We start from the raw sequence: 22075 nt of genomic DNA on the forward strand, positions 1-22075 counted from the left end.
TGCCGCTAGCCAGCATGGCTGAAGTTTAAGGTGTAGAGGGCCAGTTTGGAACTGTTGTGTGTCTAATGATAGACTGCACATTAAACACAGATGTTTAAGTGAACTTACATTAGAATTTAAGTTGATGTAATTTGCCTCACACGCTCCTTTTCGCCATAAATCTGAACACTGACAATGCCAAAATATTTGATCTAAAATGAGCTAAAAATGAGAAGGCTTCATTTTATACGATTCAAAACATTTGACAACGCCTTATCAACAAAGATCCAATGTGTAAGGTGGTCGATTGATGTTTTCTGCCCTCTCCATGCATATCCTTGGGGAAATGATGTAGATTCTCTCTCACTCTTTGCCAAAGGAGATTAAATCCCAAAAGGCACATGGGAAGTATAGAAGTATAAAACGCTATGTCAAGTCATTTGGCATGCCTCAAATTAGAATGTGGAAGAGGAAGAAAAAACTGGGGTTCAGATACGTCTGCCAGCGAACACCTTCTCCTGATCTTTTCATCCCAATTCAAATAAAATTCAAAACAGCAGGTAAATGGTAATATCACACAAGTAAGCAACGATGCCTCCAGCAACACGCTCCATTAAAAGAGTTTGTCGCGCAAGGTGCTGCAGCTCCTCTGCACAAGTGAAGTATTTGCTCAGTGGGAATTGAACAGGAATTCTGAAAACGCACTTTAATGTTGAAAATCTCACAACACCCACTTAACACACCGATTTTCACGACAATACACGTATAAAAACTAACCCTGTTATGTTCCAATTTGTACATACATGTGTAGTACACTTGACAGCCAACCTCGTTTTGTAAAATCTTTAGTGTTAAGACTAAATAACTCCTGTTGATTGTTTTCATTTGAGACAGCTTGAAGAGTCAATTAAGATGCCCGTTAAGATCCCTACATCAAAGGTGGGACATGTCTATGTAGTTCCAGCAATGACCCAGAGAGGTCACAGTGTGTGTGTGTGTGTGTGTGTGTGTGTGTGTGTGTGTGTGTGTGTGTGTGTGTGTGTGTGTGTGTGTGTGCGCGTGTGTGTGTGTGTGTGTGTGTGTGTGTGTGTTTGTGTGTACACAATGGACTTCTGGTAGAGGCCTCAGCCCCTCTGGGAGGGAACCTTCAGTATAAAAACACGCTATTCACAGGGATCTCAGTAATTGTACCACAAGGAGAAAAGGACCAATCCTTCCCCTTTCACCACAACACACACACAGAAGCTCAGACTAGGTTTGATGGGGGAAATGGAAATAAGCGCCTCTGTGCCCGTGAATGCTATCATTTCATTCCTCTACTCCAAATGCTCCAGGGATCTCTGAGAAGGAGTCGGAGCAATAAGTTCACTTTGCTGAATTAATGCTGTAATTTTTTATCAGGAGAGCCGTGGCATTACCTTGAACTGGGCTGGTTTTATGCAAAATGGTTTCAAGCCTAGTTTTTTTAAATGATGGTCCTAATTTGTTGGCTCACTTTAAATTATTAATCTATTTTATATTCAAGCAGTTATTACATGTCATTGCTATGTATCTATGAGGTGAAATGTAATAGCTTCTGCTGGACCTTAGGAAAGGAGCCAGTGCAGAAATGTTATTAAATATTGATAATTAGCTAAATATTTGCCTTGGCACCTGCTTTGAGCCATCGTGCTAATTGGCATGGGAACAGCTGCAGTGGTCACTGAAGACACACAATGAGATGTTCGCAGTGAAACTCACTGACAGAGGCGAACAACTCAATTAGGAAAGATGAGACTGTGACATCCTGAGGATTAGACTGGTGGCTGCTAACATCTGATTATTCTCCTATTTTCAAATTATCAATAAAATACCAAACAATTTGAATTTAGGAACAAACATAAAGTTCTTTCTGCTGTGTAGGGCTGTGCATCAAACCTTTTTTGGTACCAACCAAAATTTGTCCGTACCGCTGAGTATCAAAAATTGTAATGTACAAAAGGCTGACATTGAATGTTTGGTCAGATTGGTACTCTTATTATTATTATTATTATTATTCCAATTTCCTGTTATATTTTATGAGCCGAAGTTCTTTTACAGCTGCTTGTGTCTAGATAACATTAGATATGTTTGGCTTCTTTTGTTAAATGAACAAAGGGTTTTGTAGACATTTAATAATATATTTAATATTTCTTTAAGTAAAGTATCAGATAAAGCATTTTTTTTGCATCAGTACCGTAACTCAGGTATAGTATTGGCCCTGGTATTCAAAGATTTCTAATAGTAATCAGCTTTTGTTATGTCTGGATAAGGGCCGTCACTTTTCTAAAAAATCAAGTTTGGGCTTTAGATTTGTTGTTGTGGTACCATCACTGTAAGGAAGTTGTGTTTTAAAGAGCTCACCTGCATCCAAGATTTATTCATGTACCATGTAAAATGGTTTGGTGTCACAATTATCTGTTGTGCATGGCTCGCTAGTATACTACATTTTGTGTTGACAAAGATAAGACAGTAGCCTAGTTTACAAGGCGCTGAGTAAGGGGCATTTTTGAGCATGGTTCACTCCTGACTGTGAGATGCAGTTTATGTACGAGTAGCTACAAGTTGTTGTTGTTGTTTTTTACACATACTGTGAATTTTAGATCAAATGTTAAATTTGTTGCCATGTTTGAATTGTAATTTGAAGTTTGAATAAAAACAACAGCCCTAGTCTGGATGACATCCTATAAAATGTTACCTTCACGTGTATTGTTGCGTCAAGGAACTACGGATAAGAACTTGCTAAAAGAGAGATGGCAGTCCATGTACTGTAAATGTCATACAAAGGGACTTTAGTAGAGATTGTGGCCATAGCCACAAGAGAAGAATGAAAGAGTCAGCGCTGTGAATTCATCCATCTATCCATCCATCAGTCAGTCTGTCAGACATACCACTGAACCATCTGCCAGCCCCCCCCCCCCCCCCCATCCCCCATCCCTGGCTGAACCCCCACAGCCACCAGCCAGGAGGAGGCTCTCTCCCGGGGCCTGATGTGCTAATGTGAACCTTTGTGATGCTGAGTGGATAGCTAGGTGGCTGTAGCTTAGCTATGGCGTACTGCTTTGATATCACAAAACAAAAACAGTGAAAATGAATCAGGCATGAATTCATCTTGTATTGTGGTGATACTAATAATGATTTTAAAGTCTACGACAACAACAACAACATATCAACAAACAATTCCTACGTGTATCATTATGGTCATGTATTTGTTTTTGATTTGATTTGACACAAGGATTCAAGGAATCTCACTAATGCTAATACATTTTCAAAATCTATTAATTTCATTTTTTGACAAACCTTTTGTTTTAACCTTAAGAACAGATCTGAAACCCTGCAACAGTGCTCTGCATAGCGTCCTCAGCAAAATTCAATTAGACATAATGTTGCACTGCAATCTATTCATTTGAGGAACCCAGTGAGGCAGCCAGTGGGAGTGTATTGATTGGAGTGTGTCATGTGTGGAAGCGAGAGAGGGGTGGCCACGTTTTTTTGCTTAATGGACTGAAATAAAAGAGGCGGGAATGGGCTTTAATTAGGGAACAGTGGCAGGGGCATCTAGTTTCCCCTCCCAGTAGTTAAACTGCACCCCCTCTGCAGAACACACTCATCCACCAAATGCATTTTCACATGTAGATGCTCACAAACACACACACAATTCCACTACCAATGCATTCACACATACATCAAACGTACACACTTGCAGTCTATCACCCATGCACACACACACACACACACACACACACACACACACACACACACACACACACACACACACACACACACACACACACACTGAGACACACAGGAGGGCAGAGGAGAATGGAGGGGGTGATGGAGGAAACGATGGGGAAAATAAGAGAGGGAGTGCTGGGCTCCTGGGGTCTCAGCTGCTGCTAGGGTGCTGCCTGCTCCTCGCAATGAGTTGCAACTGTCAGTTTATTTTATCTCAGGCTTTTCATCATCACGCAGAGCCTGGTTGGAGGAAGCCACCTGAGAGCCTTAGGAATTTGTTGGCTACAAGTCATTAGGAAAGACTGCTGAGATGCGCTGGGGCCAGAGATGTACGCGTGGTACCGCTGCAGACAAGTGTGTCCCTCTAACCCTTGATAGGCTGATTGGCACGAAACGACTAGGTAGGGGTGGGGAAAAAAATAGATGCATCACGATTCTCTCTTGAAAAATAATGTCTTGATGCTGAAAAGTCAGTCATCGGAAATTTAAAACCCAATTCTCAACATTATGATTGTCATCAATTTTGTAAGACATTGTAAGCTGTACATTCGTTACAGCTGAACCTATTAGATGGTGAAATGTCACGTACGTCAACATGTGCGTCATGCTTATGTTCTAAGCTAGGCTACTTCTTGCGTTTTGGTGAGGACGGCGGAGCGTGAGCTACCAAACGGATAAAATCCGACCAGCACCCCCTGGTTTAAAAGCTAGTGTATGGAAGCATTTTGGCTTTTATGAAGTTGAAGGGAAAGGGGACCTGGACAAGAGCCACAGCGTATGCAAGTTGCCAGGCACACTTTTTTCTTTTCTTTTTGGTTCTCTGCAATGCTGGGGAATATGTTGGAAAATGTAATCTTCCGGTTGACACATCTTTTCCATTTGTTTCTACAATTGTAATCAGTCAATCAATCATGTCAATAATGGGGGGGGGGAGTAAAAAGCTGACTGTCTCAGCGCTTTTATTGTTCAAATGGGGTTAACGTCACACTTTCGGACAGTTGTGTGAAGTGAAAATTGTGTGAAGAATTAAAAAAAGAGAGCTTGAGAAAGCTCAAACCATGTGTACTTTCTCTCACTTCCACGAACCTGGCAAATCACACTGTGAAGTGGGCATACTTTCGGTTTCAGAAAGTTAAAATAAATTGCCCAACGCAGCCCTTCCAATATTGAGGTTGGAAAATGAGACGGGGTTTCAGACATCCAACAAACACTTCGGTTGAAGCATAATGACTCCTTTAGACAGGATCAGACAGGTAGTAAACAAGTCAACAGTCGGCGAAGGTAAAACCAAAATTGAGCTCACCCGAAATGTCTGTTATATGCCCTTTCTGCACCGGAAAACTGCAACTACCTCCAGTACGGTAGGTCAAAGCTCAACCAAGGAGGTGCCCTGTGATAGACGTTTGTGAAGGACATCTTGGATAATAATTGTACTGATTACTGCATTTTCTTTTTAATTCCGAAGAAGTTTCTTGATCTGGATTCGTCCTCTCATGTTTCTTGCCCAGATGGACTTCCTTTTCTAGCAATCTTCCTATGGTCCCAGCTCTCAGCAATTAACTTAAGTTAATTAAGTAAGTATAAATAATGTTATTATTAGCAATAGGACAAATGACCCAAACTATACCAAAATAAGACACTGTATTAAACCAGAATTATCCTTTAAGAAATGCAATGGCAGCAATAGGTAGACAGTAAAGAGCGACACTAATGTGTTCTGGGACCGCTGACTTCATAGATGAGTTTGGATCACTGAACATGTCATTTCCACTTCACTTACATGCCGGGTGGCTGCAGATACAGGGAAATGTTTGGACAGGTCTGTGTGACCACTGTGTGGCAAGATATCGTAACCTATTGTTTTTATTCTGTGTGGGATTCTATAACAGATTTACATTTCCTTATACAGGCACCAGCTCATCTCTGATGCCACAATGCCTTGGTCAAAGGGAGCAAAGTCTCTGTAGTTTTTTTTTTTTCTATGCTGACTTGAAAGAGTACATGTCCAAGCGGGAACACCACATTAAAAATGGATTCTGTTTGGGTCCCACTTCAGTTGCCTCCTCACCCCCACCAAACTCCCAACCAGTGTCAATGTCTCCATGTATGAATCTGTGTAAGTGGATGTTTTTGTAATGTGAAGGCTCCAGAGTGGAGGGAGGCTTACCTTGGAAATGCTGTATGATTACCTAACAAACACAAACAGTGGTTGTAACCTTGACCACACAGAATTATTCTTTGGAATGGATGAAGGGTGAGGAGGAGTAAAATGGGAAATTCCAGAGGGTGTCTGTGTGTGTGTCTAACCTTGTGAAAACACAGAAACGTGAGTTTGATGGAGTTATTACACATCTGTGGTTCTACCATTTGTGCGGCTGAATCTATTATCATGAGAGAGACGGAGCTATACTGAGATTCTGTTGGGACATTTCATCACCTCTGTGTCACGGGTCAGGCAATTGCGGCAGCCACTGTTTGCTTTTCATTACTAAAATACAAACTTTAAGGATGTCTTTTTGTTTTTTTTAACAGAACAATGTTTACTTTAGCGATGATTAGGGTGTTATTATTTCTACTGTGCCTCTGAAAATGTAATTTTAGAGGCTGAAGAGAGAGAGAGTATTTTGGCTTGGTGAGCCGGCTTTTGTTCCAACAATGTGCCGCCAGTTTATTGTGGTTATAAGCATCCAGGAAAATAATTAGCCAAGCACATGTTGTGTATATTACCTACAAGGTGTCTCTGTCTGCTCTCTAGAGTCTTGTTTTGTCTTAATATATGATAGTTCAAAGAAATAGGGCTGTGCTGTACACTGTATTGGTGGTGATGTGTTATCACTCTCACATCAGTCAAAAACTGGTGTTATTTCATCATCGCAGCAATCGCTAACACTTTTCTTCATGTTGAGATTAACATCAGGCTATCAGCACATTGTTGTCATTGTTAGCGCAGTGTGTATGTGGCTTTACATCGTTAAAGCCATTTAGCCGACATATTTATCTTTTCCCCACATAAGGAGCAAGCGATCACTTCACAAAGTGTGTCATATATCCATCGGGGAGGGGAAATAAGACGCTGGTTATCACTGCTAGACCTCCCCTGACAACTGTCCAATTATGTATATCACACTCTGCCTACTGTTTGCACTAGAAGTAATCAATAAAGGACGTGGCTGAGTGCTCTTACATTTTGGTGGAACCAAATGCATGAAAACGTAATCATTCGCTCAGGCTGGTGGGGAATCAAATATCGGTAGGGAACAAGTAGGCAGCGGTTCTTCGTGAGGGGAGGGACTGATTAGTGATTGTAGCACCAAGTTTGATGGGGGCGCGAGGAGGGGTTCTCTCCTGACGCGGCAAATGGAATGGGTGACAGGTGGAAATGGGGATGAAAAGGCGGTCCTCCGTTTCATGAATAAATGTAAACACAGCGCCGTGCAATTACTGCGGCTGGTCATCTCTTTTAGGTTGGGGTGGGGGTAAACGTGCGGCTACATCCCTACAGGTCCAATCTAATGGAAACGCGCAGGTTACTGGGGCGTTTAATTGTATATACGGTAAAGCTAAGAGAGAGGAGTGTAGGGGCTTGCTGCGGATGAAAGCCCAACCCTACAACTGGAAAATTTGATTCAGTTTAAACATAGCGTTTCGTTTATTGATCCGCTGTGGAAGGTGAGATCATCACAGGAACACGACCTGAACAGATGGATTCATTTGAACATGTCATGAGAACACATGGGTCTTGTTGCTCCGGAGAATAACTTGTTACACAGAGATGGCAGCCCAAATAAAATTTTTAGAAGGCAGTGATCAGATAAATACCTTGGCTTCACATTTTTCTAAGAAGTTCACTATCTGCGATACCGTATTTTGTCACAACAGATATGTGAAAGATGATGACTTATTCACTTATATAAAAGTTATTTACGTTATAAAAAATAGTCTGTATCAACACCCCACTCAAATATAATTCAGACCACATGTGTCTTTTTTAACAATTAGATGGGAAAAGATTCTCTAGTCAAACAGCAATCATAAAGACACATGCTAATTTTTATCCTATTTTTAATCAATCTTATGCAATCATCTGCATGCATATGCATATCTATTTGGTATTGCCACTTTACCACCACAGAAGAGGCAGGTCAAAACATACCACAGTTATATCTTTTCTATTACCAAGGTTAATCAATAATTCATGGGTCACAATAGCAGGCGGTGTGATTGGGGGCAGGGGGGTGGGGGGGGGGGAGAACACCCTGAGATCCTCTCCCTAAGCTGGATCCCCTCAAAAACAGGAAGAGGAAATCAGAGCCTTAAACCACTCTGATCAGTCAAAAGATTCATCACAAAGCTTCCCTCACACCCACCCACCGCTTTTGGCAAAAGGTAGACCATAATCACGATCATCATCGCTGACACTACGGCGCCCGTTCAGGCATTCCTTAGTGAGGCAATAACCTTTTCTTTCCCCTCTTTCCCTGTGCTGGTCTCTGAGTAGTACTCACACCATCACTTAGAGCATTAATCAAAAAGCATGTGCCTAATGGCTCCTGACAGGCAGCACCCATAATGGGCTGCAGTCCAAGCCCGCATCTTCCTCACGCATCTGGTAACACTAACAGCAGCAGCCCGAGTACAACCGCCTGCGTGGCCACCACTAGATTGTTAATGACAGTGGGTGATATGGTCTCACTCACCATAAAACACTTAGGGCCCTGAGATGTTACCACATCATGCATGAAGAAAGCTTTTTGATAGTATGCTAATCTCAGCCATTACTGTGGGATGATTTACAATCACTTAAACAGCACATGAGCTGGCTGTAGAGACACAGGCGGGCTGGCTGGGATAATAAAGACGCTGGCGCATGTTGATCATTAGAGAGCTCTCTCTCTCTTCCTCTCCCTTTGTCTGTGTGTGTGTGTGCGCGCGCGTGTGTGTGTGTGTGTGTGTGTGTGTGTGTGTGTGTGTGTGTGTGTGTGTGTAAGCATGCACTCTGGATGCAGTGGCATTTGGCTTAATTAGTAAGCGATTTTTAACATGAAAGAGACAAAAGACAAAAGGGAGAAAGCGTGTTGTGCTTTATAGTGGTGCATCGTTGTTTACTACCTGTATGTGTGCTGATGATGGTGATGCATCAATGAAGAATTGTATGTGGTGCAACAAATAAAATAAAATTTAAAATGCCACATAAATTCTGTACTTATTGGACAAGGTCAAAAAGACACACTTTTCTCATGATTTCTCCCTCAAAGTGCAAATACCTGCTATCCCTCTTTCTCCAAAAAATGCTTTTTCCATCAGCTACTTATCTATACTTTGAAGTGAGGTAGGATGGAATAACAACCAAGGGGCTATCAGTTCAAAATAAATACACCTTTAACAATGAATCAAGCCTTTAGAAATGAATACTGGAAGTGAATGACAAGTGCCAAAGGTCAGGTTTTCAGGTCCAAGACATTAATATGGCAAGCCACATTTACTAATAGGCCTTCAATTTAGCCAATACAGATAAATATGTAACGATACGATACGCTGTGAATCAAAGCTGATAAGATTTGACTCCGCTTTGATTTAATATCATTTCAGCTCATATTTAATAGAATTGGATATTTTTGTTCATAAATTAAAGTGTTCTTAAACACATTTTTTTATAATATAAATACTGTGGATGAAGATTTCTAGAATTATTGTTTTAGAACTTAATCACAGAGAAAAACATTGGCCATTGCCACAACCACAACAAACAACAAACATGGGCAAGGATACACTGGGTAACTTTTTTCACTAAAATGTTTGCCTGGGCGCCTGGACAGCAATATTTTAATAATATTAAAAGTTATTTTGATCCTTAAAATAAATTCATATCCACAGATATTTTTATAATTCACAGAGCGGGCAGTGTTTAAACAATATGTCCTTCAATGAACATGACAACATGCTTGTTTCTCCAGCGGTTCACCAGTGTTTTGCTGTGTTTGACAATTTATGTTACCAGGCAACATGCCATTCAGCAACCTGCTGCCAGTATGTAACACCTAGTTTTTTTCGATTGCTTCTTCTACATGTAAAGCTAGGAAATTGCATCAATATTTCATAGGAGGCAGCATTTTCTTGCGCACAGATTCAATGGGCAAGGAGATAAACAGTGGGGTATTAATAATGCAGTGCGGTGACACTGACCTTATTTTGTGCCTTTCAACCTGCACTGATATTTTGATGCACAGTGCCCCGCTACTCTTTAGCACACAGGAGGTTTTCACACTCTTTGTGTAAAGCCTGGAAAAAAACAGACATTTCCTGTTTGACAGAGGTTACATCACTGCCTAAACCACCTAAAGATATTAACGAAAATGCTGGGGCTACGTGCTGCATATCTTCATTTTCATAGAAACAATGTGAATGCTAAGTGTCGGGTTGACAACTGGTGTTGACAGCTGAGCAGATGCCTTGAAGGTGAATTGTGAGAGGCTTTGACAGGGGACTAAAAAGGCAGTGCAGGAACCTCTTCTTCACTGCAGTATGGGGAAGATACTAAGCAGCCAAGAAAAGCCTGTTCGTCCAACTTCAGGTCACCTGTACGAACAAACATGTCTCAGAAAGAAATGTAGTTTTGGAAAAGAAAGACACAGTATGGCTGTGGTGCTTATGCTTTGCATACAACGTGTCAAAATTTGAACGCAACGTAAAGTAGGGCGTGTTAAATTGATAAAACAATCATTTTTTATTTCTTATTATTCTGATTTCAAGTTCTAGGCAATAATTCAATATTGTCGTTCGACAACTTTCTGCGTAATTATATTGTGATGATACTGTATGATCCCATTGAGGATGTTGTTGTTTCGCAAAATTCTGCTGATCAAATGAATAATTCCAAGCAAATAGTAATTAAAGACTGAAGAAATTAGTTGAAGAGTTTGAGCAGTTTTGTCTGAAATGATAATTTTGCATACATTTGCCAGGATTTATATTGCATTGATATCGGGAGGAAAACATTCTCCTGGCTTTTATTCATTTATTTACTGATGTACAAACACCCTGGCAATTATATCATAATAGGAAACAAAGAGTACTTCACCTGTATTTCTCTATGTAATAAGCCTTTGCTGACATATCTATGCTTTTGACTACTCAGTTACATTTTAACTACTGCTCAATGTTTAAATACATAATTGTATGAAATACTAAAGTCTCAACTACAATTTGACTATAAATAATCTGTAAACAAACACATTGCCCTGTTATCAGACTCAACAATGAGAGACAGTAAAGGGCAGCAGTGCTGTCAACGTGTAATATGACATTAAGAATGGCATGGTTAAACTGAAATTCATCCCTGACAGTATTGGAAAAGTTTGTGGAACAGCTCGAGCCATCACTCTAATCCTTATTTAGCACCACTGCTGCCTATTTCCCCCATTCCCATCTATTACTTAAATACCATGCCAGTGTTACATCTTCAGCCAGAAGATATCCGTTTACAATCTATAATTCATGTGTTAAACATTTTATTTGGCATGTTTTAAAAATAAATAACCTAAAAGTGTTTTTAAATATCTCTCTGACCCCTGAGACTGTGTGTGTATGTGTATGTGGTCTGTCAATAAGCCTGTTCTCTCAATCATTAGTGGTTTAGCAGCGGCCATTTCTCTATGCAGAGCAGAAAGACTTTTCCCAGTAGAAAGTTGCTTTAGAGACAAGCATATGTATGTATGTATGTATGTATGTGTGTATGTGTGCCTTTGGCCTCTGGTTTACACATTTACAAAGGTGACAAAGAATGACTAAGCCTCATCTGCCAGGAGCTTTTACCATGAGTGTTATAACAACCAGTAATAAGTGTAAATAATAAATGGCCCATATCTTACCATGAGGGGGCCTCAGCAGCACTGCTAAACTATTTAAGGTGCCTTGTTGATGGGAGTTATTTTTTGTTGTGGGGTTGTAGAAATTCTCGGGCTTCCCAGTAGAGTTTTGGCCTGACAATAAACAACAGTTTAATACTTTATCTAATCCCTGCCAGGAGGTGAGTCCAACAGCAAGCTCTTGCAGATGTTCACATCCAATAATCTATCCATAATTGATGAAACAGGGAGGTCAGATGTAATGGCTGCTGCCATTCCAGCAAACAAATAAATGGTTATTGACAAAACAAGCCAGTGTGGCACTGAGTGGGCTGTGAGATGACAGGCACGGAGCGGAGAGGGGAGGCGTTGAGACGAGGCAGGAGGCAGGAGAGGGAGGCTGAACTCTGGACCACTGCTCCTCAGATGGCCTCAGCCGGGGCCAGCCGGGGCCCAGCAAGCCCAGATGATCCCATGGTGGAAGGTGGTGGACACAACCCTGAGGAGCTGCCCGGAGAGCGTAAACAGGAGGAGAATGGGAGCGAAAAAAGGGGGGAGGAACAAGAAGGGGGGGGGGGGGCATGCAGCATGGTGAGGTGAGTGCAACTGCATGGAGTGTGCTTAGTGCAGTGGGCCAGCTGTCCGCTCTTCTTTCATCTCTGGGCTTTATGTCAGATACAATCTACCTGGCTGTCAAGCCTCGGCAACCATCTCACAGCCCTCTCTCTCTCTATAACTAACTACCCCCCTCTCTCTCCATCTCTCTCTCTCCCTCTCGCTCCCTCTCTCTCCATCTCTCTAGAGGCTGTACAGAGGCGTCCACCTCTGTGTCCTCTGATTTTTCTTGCTAAATCTCTGAATGGTTTGCAGCATGCTTTATTCTCTGACATTTAAAGTCTCTGTCTTTGAAAAGCATACAGATAAAGTGCATTTTCCACATAGAACTGGACATTTAGCAAAATAATGACAATAATGCAATGCAAAATGTATTTCCTAATTTCGCAATATTGTGTTATATTATATCCAGGAAAGAAAATCCAACAATTTCAAAATGTAGTATCTTGTCAGGGTATTTATCAAATGTTGCATCCAAAGATGGAGTACATGAATGCTGAAATAACCCCCAAGTGATCATTGAGATACAGGAAAATGTAATTAACAGATATTATTGTTAAAACCTATATGAATTATATTGATATGAATAAGATATCCCAATGGGTTAATAGTGTAAATTATAGGAAATTACTAGTAAAAAAAAATCCCTTCACATTTTTTTATTTCATGAACGATCAAGTTATACATGATTAGAGTTTCAGCCCAGAGTACTTTAAATAAAGGGTTAGGGTCCTAAAGTGAAAATATGCTTATCTAAACCTAAGCGTAATATGTTGCTCAGCAGGTTGCTTTCACCACTTACAAATTCTGTTGCAGTAATATCATCTAATAATCTCACAAGTTTCAGTGTTTGCGTGGAAGAAATATTAAAGGGGTTAATGATGGACATGAATGGAGAACGGTGTGTTCTCTCTAGCACTTTACTGGAGTTAACTCACTAAACAAAAACTGCACTTCTTTTAAGCCTCAATTAACTTTACACGGAAAATGGCACTGTGTTGCACAACAGCACACACAACGAGGAAAATGCTTCGAAGAATTACAGAAAAAGCAGAGGACAACGTGCTTTTTAGTGCTGGAGAAAAAAAAGAAGCCATTTTTAACTCCAGCAGAGGGGTAGTGACTCTCCCTCGTAGACTTCCCTTCTCCACCGCTTAATTACTGCGTGCGATCATGAATATTTCAGGCATATGCTTTCCCACTTTGTCACTGGAGTTCAGAACTAAGAGAAACAAGTTCATATGCATATTAATAGGGGGTTTGTGGGTGGAGGGGGACAGGAGGACTAAGGGTTGCCAGTGTGCTGGTGACAGCAGGAGGAAATGGCACTCATTCCCCAGCAGCTGCTCTTTTTAGATCCCCCTCAGAGGAAACTGCCCGAGGAGGGCCTCCGCCACAAAGGGGATAAAGGAGATGAGGGCTCTTGATGGAAAACAGGCAAACAACCACTGGGACCCCTTCCTACCCCCCTTCAAACACTAATGCTAGTGCGCACTCGCACACACAGAAACCCTTGGCCCACACTTAGCTAACCCCCAGGAGTTGTCAGGACCTCTTTAGCATTTTCTGCGGTGGCTGCTAAACTGTGCATTAGCACCAGGCTAACAGGACCGCTCTAATGACTGAGACTGAGGAGAGATTTTTTTTCCTAGCTATGTATATATGACAAATGGGATGCAGTCCTGAGGGAGGGGGAATGAGCTGGGGCCCTGGAAGCATCTGAGGCCCCTATCGGTTGAAGAGGGCCATTCTATTAAAATGACAATATAAATGTAAATCCTAAGTAATAATTCTTAAAAATGGTTGACGCGACCCTCCCTTGGATCACGTGCGTCACTGCACTAACATGGTCTAGGGGCAGCATTAAACGTTGTCTAATTGAATTTATGGCCCTTTAAACACCACTTAGCACCCAGTGGAGCATAATGATGTGCTTTATTTAACATATCTAAACAAAGACGATTACGGCATTGTGCAGGTTTAATGGTGCACAAAGTGTTCTCTTTCCACTTGATAAAGAGGCCTATTTGCACATGTGAATGTCTTGTTACTGAACCCTCTGCAAATAAAAGCCTCCTCAAAAAGTTGATATTTTGGCTGCATGCAGGACAACTCTTGATTGATTTGAACCCTGTCAAGTGTGCGTGGAGATATCAGGAACATTCAATGGCAAGTTCAAAGGGAGCGCTAATTAGTTTGACCTTTCCTGTCATAATTAGCATGCCCATTCAACCTCCCACAATTTACCAGCAAGAACAAAAGAGGTAGCACTCAAGCTGTGTTTCTGGATAGAAAACATTCTCTTAATTGATGTTTTCAAACAATACATGACACTATGTATTGTTCCACGGTGTCCTCATTTGCACAATTCTTAAGATGGACACAGATAAATGAAATACAGAAGTACTCAACTTGGGTAAGTGTCTTAAAATGTAAGACGGGAGCACAAAGACGAGGCATGCAGGGCAAAGGCAATTAGAGCACTGGCAGCTATATCACTTCCTCTAACATGTCAGAGGTACTAAATGTGATTTATAATGGGAGTTCCTGCTGGGCACTCTTGAAGGGGAAAGAATTGAGAGGCATTCAAGAGGAGTGTAATGGGGAGGGCTTAATATTACTATCTAAACAAATGGTGTTCTTTCTTTTTTGTTGATTTTTTGAGAGGCAGAAAAATAAACTCCCCATAGCCAAAGACAAGACAAAGCTTATAAAGCACAGATAACACCGCCATAACTAATACATTCTGTTTGTGCACAAATGTGTGTTAAGTAATCTTACAACTGCAAAGCCCCTTGCTTAGCGTACTCAACGTATTATTAACCATTTATCTGCAGCCAGGGTGAGCCAATGATAGCCTATGGACAGGATTAGAGTACAAGTCTAATGCTAATATCTGCAAACACATCAGAATGACTGCCACAGCTACAATAAACCCTTGTGATCTGTTTCAGATCTTGTTCCACTTTCCCATCAGTCGTCATCACAGCCGCTATAATTCCCTTTCTTAGTGCCAAGATTTTTCTGTCTTTTTTCCCTTTAGATAGAAGGCACAAAGAGAACAGGACAGAGAGGGGTGGCTTTTGTTTTGGTACCTCTGTGTCTTCCCCCACTCTTTCTCTTTCTCTTCCCTTCCCTCTGTGGGGCTCTGGTGTGATTATTACACTTTCAGTGGAGGATTTAACCACGGGCCAGTTGGGCCATCGCCTCGGGGAGGTCCCGATTTCAATGCTGTGTGCTACTTTTTCCCCCAGTTTATTGCCTTGCCTTTTATTCTGCCAGACAGTCCCACTGACATCAGGGGGCTCTTAGAATAACTTGCCCGCGGCAATCAGATCCCTGAACCTTAAATCAGCCACCGTATACTGGTATAGGTTCCAGATCTAAAAATGAGCTAGTGCTAATAGATAAAGATAACTCATATGATGTTATGGATGAAACATTTCTTTTACGGTTTTAATATTTGCGTAATCTGTCGACCAAGGAAGAGTTCATTCGCTTACCTTTAACAACGTTCAGCCAAGATGATAAAAAGAAATTGTGATTAAAAAAAACATGATTATGACACTTTTATATTTGGCTGAGCATTGCAATATAAATATCACCATGCCATCACATGTATTAGGACTCCTATATCCAATACACATAATTGCAACCTGTATCGACAATTAGTTTAGTATCTTACTACAGCTGCATTGCAAACGCTTCCCTATTAATCTTACTCCTTACACTAGCCGAAATTACAACTAGGTTTGTGCATTATCCTGAAACATTTTACATCAATATCTAAAACTTAGTCTCTTTACTTGATATTGAATGAAGTTTAATATTGTTTAAAGTGCATACATTTTTTTTCATACTGGTAAACTATTTGAAATCTCACCTCTATCTTTTGGAGGTGCAGATCACAGAGAGGAAAACCTATCGTGGTTTGAATCTGAAGGGAGGATAGCAGCTACATCGATCTGTAAAGTTTTTTAGTCTGCTAATTGGTCTATATGAGAATCTTGGCATAATTAGCTTTTGGCAAAGTCCACAGGGCCCCTCTTTTGTATTGATGGTCTTGGCCTCTCTCTCCTCTGGTCAGTATAGACTGTGTGTGGATCAATGTGGGAAGTCAAATACTGGTCAAGCTTATGCGGAAAATTCAGACCAACTATGATGAAATGAAAGGAGATCAATATTCTTTTGTGCTGTGTGAATTAACAGCATTTGTATCCAACATTGTCAAGTTGATGAGAAATTAATAATAATAAGAATAATAATAATAATAATAATGCAGCACTAGTATTAGACCTTAGAGTGCTGCATGATGCAACCCCTGACTGTAAGAACAAAGTAGTGGAGCCTTAAAAATGAATATATTCAATGTCATATATTCACAATTTTATGGTCAGAAGTTTTTATAGAAGCTAGCGTGAAAAGGTGCAATGCTCTTTTACATTAGAGCAGCAGTGGTCCCAACCTATATGTCTTCTGACCCCTTAAAATAAAGCAAAATGCAAAGCATATAAAGCATGGATAAAGCAATGTAAATACTTGCAACCTTTTGTCACAAACTGCATATGCTAATGAGCTGTACGTTTAATCGATAGCCAAATTCATATGATGAAGAGGTAAAAGCTGAAGAGATAAAAAAGGAAGATAATCAAAAATAAAATATTACTTTAGCAGAAATATAGTTTGTTTATCTTCTGTCTGAGCCTGTTAATCATCTGGCAGCCTTCAGATTTTTCTTGTGGCTCCTTCGAGGGTCCTGACACCAAGGTTGGGAACCAATGCATTTCCATGTTATATATATATATATATATATATATATATATATATATACACACTATACGTTACATATATAGTAACATACCAGTTTTCCACGGGGATGACAGCAAGTTTGCAGGGAGGTAAAGTGACCACATTCTCATCCCTCTTTATCCAAAATGACCTGGCCCCATCTGAAATAGACACACATGGGCAGACAGTCTCAGAGTTAAACTTTTAATTAATCACATTTGATTTTCTCATTTTAAAAAACACACTCTTTATAAGAAAAGGTAGACCCATCATCACTCAAGCAAAAGAAAACACAGTAGCGAAAATGCAAACCAAGACATGATTAATTCACGCCACTGAGTAAACACTTAATAATTTCTTAACGTAGGACTGTCAAAGGACCTGATTTGTTGGAGGCTGATATGTACATAATTAAGCCATACTGTAATTTCTGTCCTGTGGGTGTGTGCGCTTGCATGATGTGTGTATGTGCTTCAGTGTATGAATGACAGCTTGAAGAGCCCATGTAGTGGGTAAATGTTGCAGAAGGCCAGAGTCTCAGGAGTGAGCATTGTGGATCTGTGATCTCTGATCTGTGCAGGAACTCAGCAGGACGTTACCACTGACTTGCTATCACATCAGCCGTAGACATAAACTCACATTTGCTGGACTCCCCTGTCTCCTTCTAGAAGAACTTTAGCATGTCGAAAATTGATGGCTCGCCCCTCCTAGTAGAGGTGTATCAGGAGTCAGAGCTCTAATAAAAAGTAATTGTGCCCTTGCTTTAGCCTGGCACCCTATGAGGAATACAGGTCAACAGAACAGCTGGAACTTAGAGATTGTTAAAAACAGACAGGGTTGCTGAGGGTTTATTTGTAGATCGGTGTAAACATAAAATAAAAGGCATTTTACTTACTGCTATAAGAGGGGTTTTCAAAGGAAAAGTCACAGCTTTTAAACGTCTAATTGCAGTTGGAAGCAAGCAGCTGAAGCTATGCGTGAAAAGGAATGCATGGTTATTGCTTTAAAACAAGAAAAGTGCTTTAAATTGAAAAGAGCAAACATTGAATCATTGTTAAAACGATGTTAATATTGAAGCCTCGCCGTTGTTGAGACGGTTTTAAGTCAAATTGTATCAGCTTTTAAGATCTGACTTTAAGATTTTATATGCAGTTTATGCACGCAAAATGGGCCACTGCCACATCGGGCTCTCGCCTCACTCTTTATTGAAAGCTTTCTTAAAAACGACTGATAAAAGCCAAGGGCATCTTTAAGAATTGACACACTCTTTAAAACATACATCTCATGAAAAAGACTTAAAGAGGGCCAGTTGAAAAATTTAATATAACTTGGGGGATGCAGCAGTGAAATAACATCAGTGTGCAGGCAGCGGCTGTTCACAAAGTAACTGCCTGGGTCTGAGAGAATACTACGCTCACATCACATTTAAAAGGCAAACACACTGGCAGACAGAGGCGAGGCAGGCAAGGCTGATGAAGAGTGAGGAGAAAAGGCAGGCTCAATTGAGCTGGAGAGATATACCCCTATTTCACCTTTTTGCATCACTTGCTTTTGTTCTATATGTCCATTCAGACAAAAGCCTTTTATGGCTTGAAAGCAAGGGTTTGATGAGTTCATCAAGTAAATAGGCAAAAAAAGTTTCATGACATGTCTGATTCTTCCAACACCCTCTAAAATCCCCCAAAAAAGCCCAAAGAAACCTGGACACAAGAACTCTCAGTATTCAGAACAATACAAGTCAAGATCTCCCAACACATGAGAAACTTAAGTGTAATTCAGTTCACTTCTATTTTGATGCCCCTTTTTTTTCTACCCCATACATATTTGATGAAATAGGTCCAAATCAAATCTATATAACACTCCTGCATAACTGATGCTCACACCCGTGAGCCATCAACATTAGGGGCATGATTGAGTGCCTTCAAATGAATTAAAACTGCACATTGATTACTTGATGGAATAAATGGGTCCTTCCCACCACATTCGCCTGTCATTCTTCAGCTCTGCTTACATGCAATAGATCCCAGAGAAAGCAGCATTGGGAAGACAGCAGGGAGAGAAAGGGACGGATAAGACCTTGGCAAATGCTCGTTTTGACTTCCCATGTATTTCAAAATGATGTGTTGATTTGATCTCTGTGGGAAGTTAATTAGGTTCATAGATTGCTCCAGGTATTCTTCAGGTAATTCAGAGTGTCATGATCTCTAGAAATAAAAACCTTAGACCTCACGCTAATTATTTCTACTGTGTCAGGGGTGTGTGTTTTTTGCGGGTAGTAACAGTGAAAAAGAATAATAATAGCAAAATCTAATAAGATGAGGCTAGCAGACACAAATAACCTAGCATACATTGTAAAAAATGAATGCAATTTACAGAAGTTGCTGTGATCCTCTGAGGCTGGTGTTCACACTTTGACCTCGCAAGAACAGTTTCTCTTGCTTTAAATCATCATTATTAGCTGCCATTGGCCAGTGATGAATAACTAATCATTTGTTCAGTGGTGCCCTCTCCATTCTAACATTCATACTGTCAATCAGAAGTACAAAGGCATGGAGTGTCAGGACAAACAAGTGCCACTGATACAGCATTGCAATTAATGGAAGATTGCAAAAAATCCAAGTCTTTCTGCAACAGCTCTACTCTCACAAACCGAGGTAGTAGCTTCAGGATGAGCCTTAGGCGTCTCCCAGCTGTCAAAGTTGGGAGGATATACAATGAGGCCACTCATTTTCCGCTGAACAAGTTGTTCAGCTCAGAGCAGGTACAGGACCTGCAGGGTGGTTTGCATATTGGAACAGTGAAGGTTGAGAGAAGCAGAGCCTCTCATTAAAACCTTCAGATATCATTAGTTACTCCATCAACACTTTACACCAGCCAGCTCTTTTCCATCTCCTCTGCAGCTTTTCCTCTGTGGAGCAGCTGTCTTAAGAATAGCAAAACCTAACATAAACATGAATAAATAAATCTCCCATTTAATCACTCGCTTGAAAAGATTCATTCACACTCCCACCTTTCAGCCATATTTTATTTAAACAAAGGACATCAATCCTTGAATCATAAATAAAGGGGCCGCTCCACGCCAATTGTTTTAAAATGTTAAGCTATAACTAAAACCTCATTATGAAGCTGATCTGCAGAGACCAAGGTCAAAAGTAAAAAATCATTTTGGTAATCCAATGTACAACAGTTCCCTTACACGGTGGCATAATTACCTTGAATATATTAATTCTTTAGTACATTGCTTATTGAATTATACATCCTCAATTTGCCTTCGACAATACAGTATATTGAGCAATGATGGTGAATAAGGAGTAGTAGATAAGACCTGTTGACATATCTGGAGCCCCTGAGCATGAATTATTATCTCCGTCTCATTGAAGGACATCCTGTTGGGTTCAGGGAAATCAGGAATCTCTCCTGAATAGGCCTATTTGTCTGAGTAAGCTGTAATTGCTTTCTCAGGACACCGGGAACAATTTCAATATTTTAAGTAACATTGTTAAACCAGAGTACACTGAGGCTGTAGGAACTAAACTGACCGCCAAAGACATAGTTGAGCATAATGCTCTCAATATGAGAATACATGTCTGATCAATGTGTGTGTTCAACACCAGATGTGTTCAGTGATGGGCAGCAAGCACAAATTTACAAGCGGACGACAAAATGTGACTATGGCAGTGATGGTGACACCATTCTCTAGCCCTAACCTAGTTTACCTCGAAGCTGCCTTATACTAGTACTCTCACCCAAGCAAAAAGCAGATACTCTGCAGCTTGACTCTGCCTTGACTCATGCCAGCCAATAGGAGGTCTCCCTTGGCTTGTCTTTTTGTGTGAGTGTAAGAGTGAAGGCAAATCTACAGGGTTATCACGTGACCTCTCAATAACTGGAATTTCGTTGAGATGTGCCGAACTAACTAGCCTGCTAAGCAAACTATTATGCCAACAGCATGCCATGTCAACTAGCACACTGCCTAAGCCACCATATAAATAAACTTCTTTAGCTTGGACATCAACAATACACATACTTATCTCTAACAATATCTCTGGTAACCTAGCATGTAGCCATCTAGCCATCAGCAGCAAACTGCTTAATCCACCAAACAAACCAGCCAAGTCTCTATAGCTTCCTCATCCTAGCAAGAAACTCCACACACTTCTGTCTATAGCCAGTGGCACCCCCAGAAATTTCCATAGGGAAAGATGGCAAGATGGGGCCCCTGAAAATAACTGAATTTCAGGAATTCTATTATTCAGTTAACTATGTAAACTATGTCAATATGAGACTTAAAGAATAATATACTGATATAGTTGGGTTTTTTATTTTACAGTTAATGTTACTAATTATCTGATGTGCATAGACTAATAACGGTACAGTTAACATTTTGAGTTCCACAACAATTCTTTTTTAATGGGTTTAATCTGTATACAGTATACATGCATTAGGTGATTCATTGTTCTTCAAATAGTTTAGTTGTCCTTTTCCTTTATTTGCATGTTGCATATTATGCATATGTGACTTGTGAGAAGGGAGGTGTGGGGGACAGCGATTGTATTTGGCCACCCTTTGGCGGCACCACTGTCTATAGCATCACAAGTTAACATTATAAGTGTACTAACTAAAACAAGATTAGATATTTTTCATTTTCCATTAAGTGCCCTGCATTTCACCCACAATCCTTTCTGTCTGAATGCTATCTGAATACCAGTTTGACAAAGGCGGCGACACTGTAAAACTTTCCCATTGTCTTGTCAGTCATGCCTGAAGAACTCACATTCACATCTTTTATTCCTATTTTTTGATCCACAGAAAATGGCAAAGATTCTTTTATATTCAAATGAGAACATTAACATTAGACATCCGGCATCACAAAGTCCCTCTCTGTTAGCATCTCATTTGAATAGCTCATATCTTCAAGACACAGCTCAGTTAGAGTCATCTGGGCTTTTGTCCCCAGCACGGGACACCACAGGCAAGTCAGAGAGGTGTCACACATCCAGCCTAGTAATTTGTCATGAAAGAACCCTTTCCTGGGATGAAGGTAAAGAGCTGTCAAGGTTATAATGGCTAGCATAAACATAGCTAATTAATTAGAA

The 22075-nt window shown here is 40.5% G+C and overlaps 1 long non-coding RNA gene across 1 annotated transcript in view; it reads right to left on the bottom strand.

Moving 5' to 3' along the window:
• LOC116034319 overlaps positions 1-22075 on the bottom strand; it is a 144296-nt gene that overhangs the window by 82745 nt on the left and 39476 nt on the right. The window contains exon 3 of the long non-coding RNA XR_004101054.2: positions 17053-17140. This is a non-coding gene — a long non-coding RNA (uncharacterized LOC116034319). The remainder of the gene's footprint in view (positions 1-17052; positions 17141-22075) is intronic.

The sequence above is a fragment of the Sander lucioperca genome, chromosome 4 (genome assembly GCF_008315115.2).
Source record: "Sander lucioperca isolate FBNREF2018 chromosome 4, SLUC_FBN_1.2, whole genome shotgun sequence".
Lineage (NCBI taxonomy): Eukaryota > Metazoa > Chordata > Actinopteri > Perciformes > Percidae > Sander > Sander lucioperca.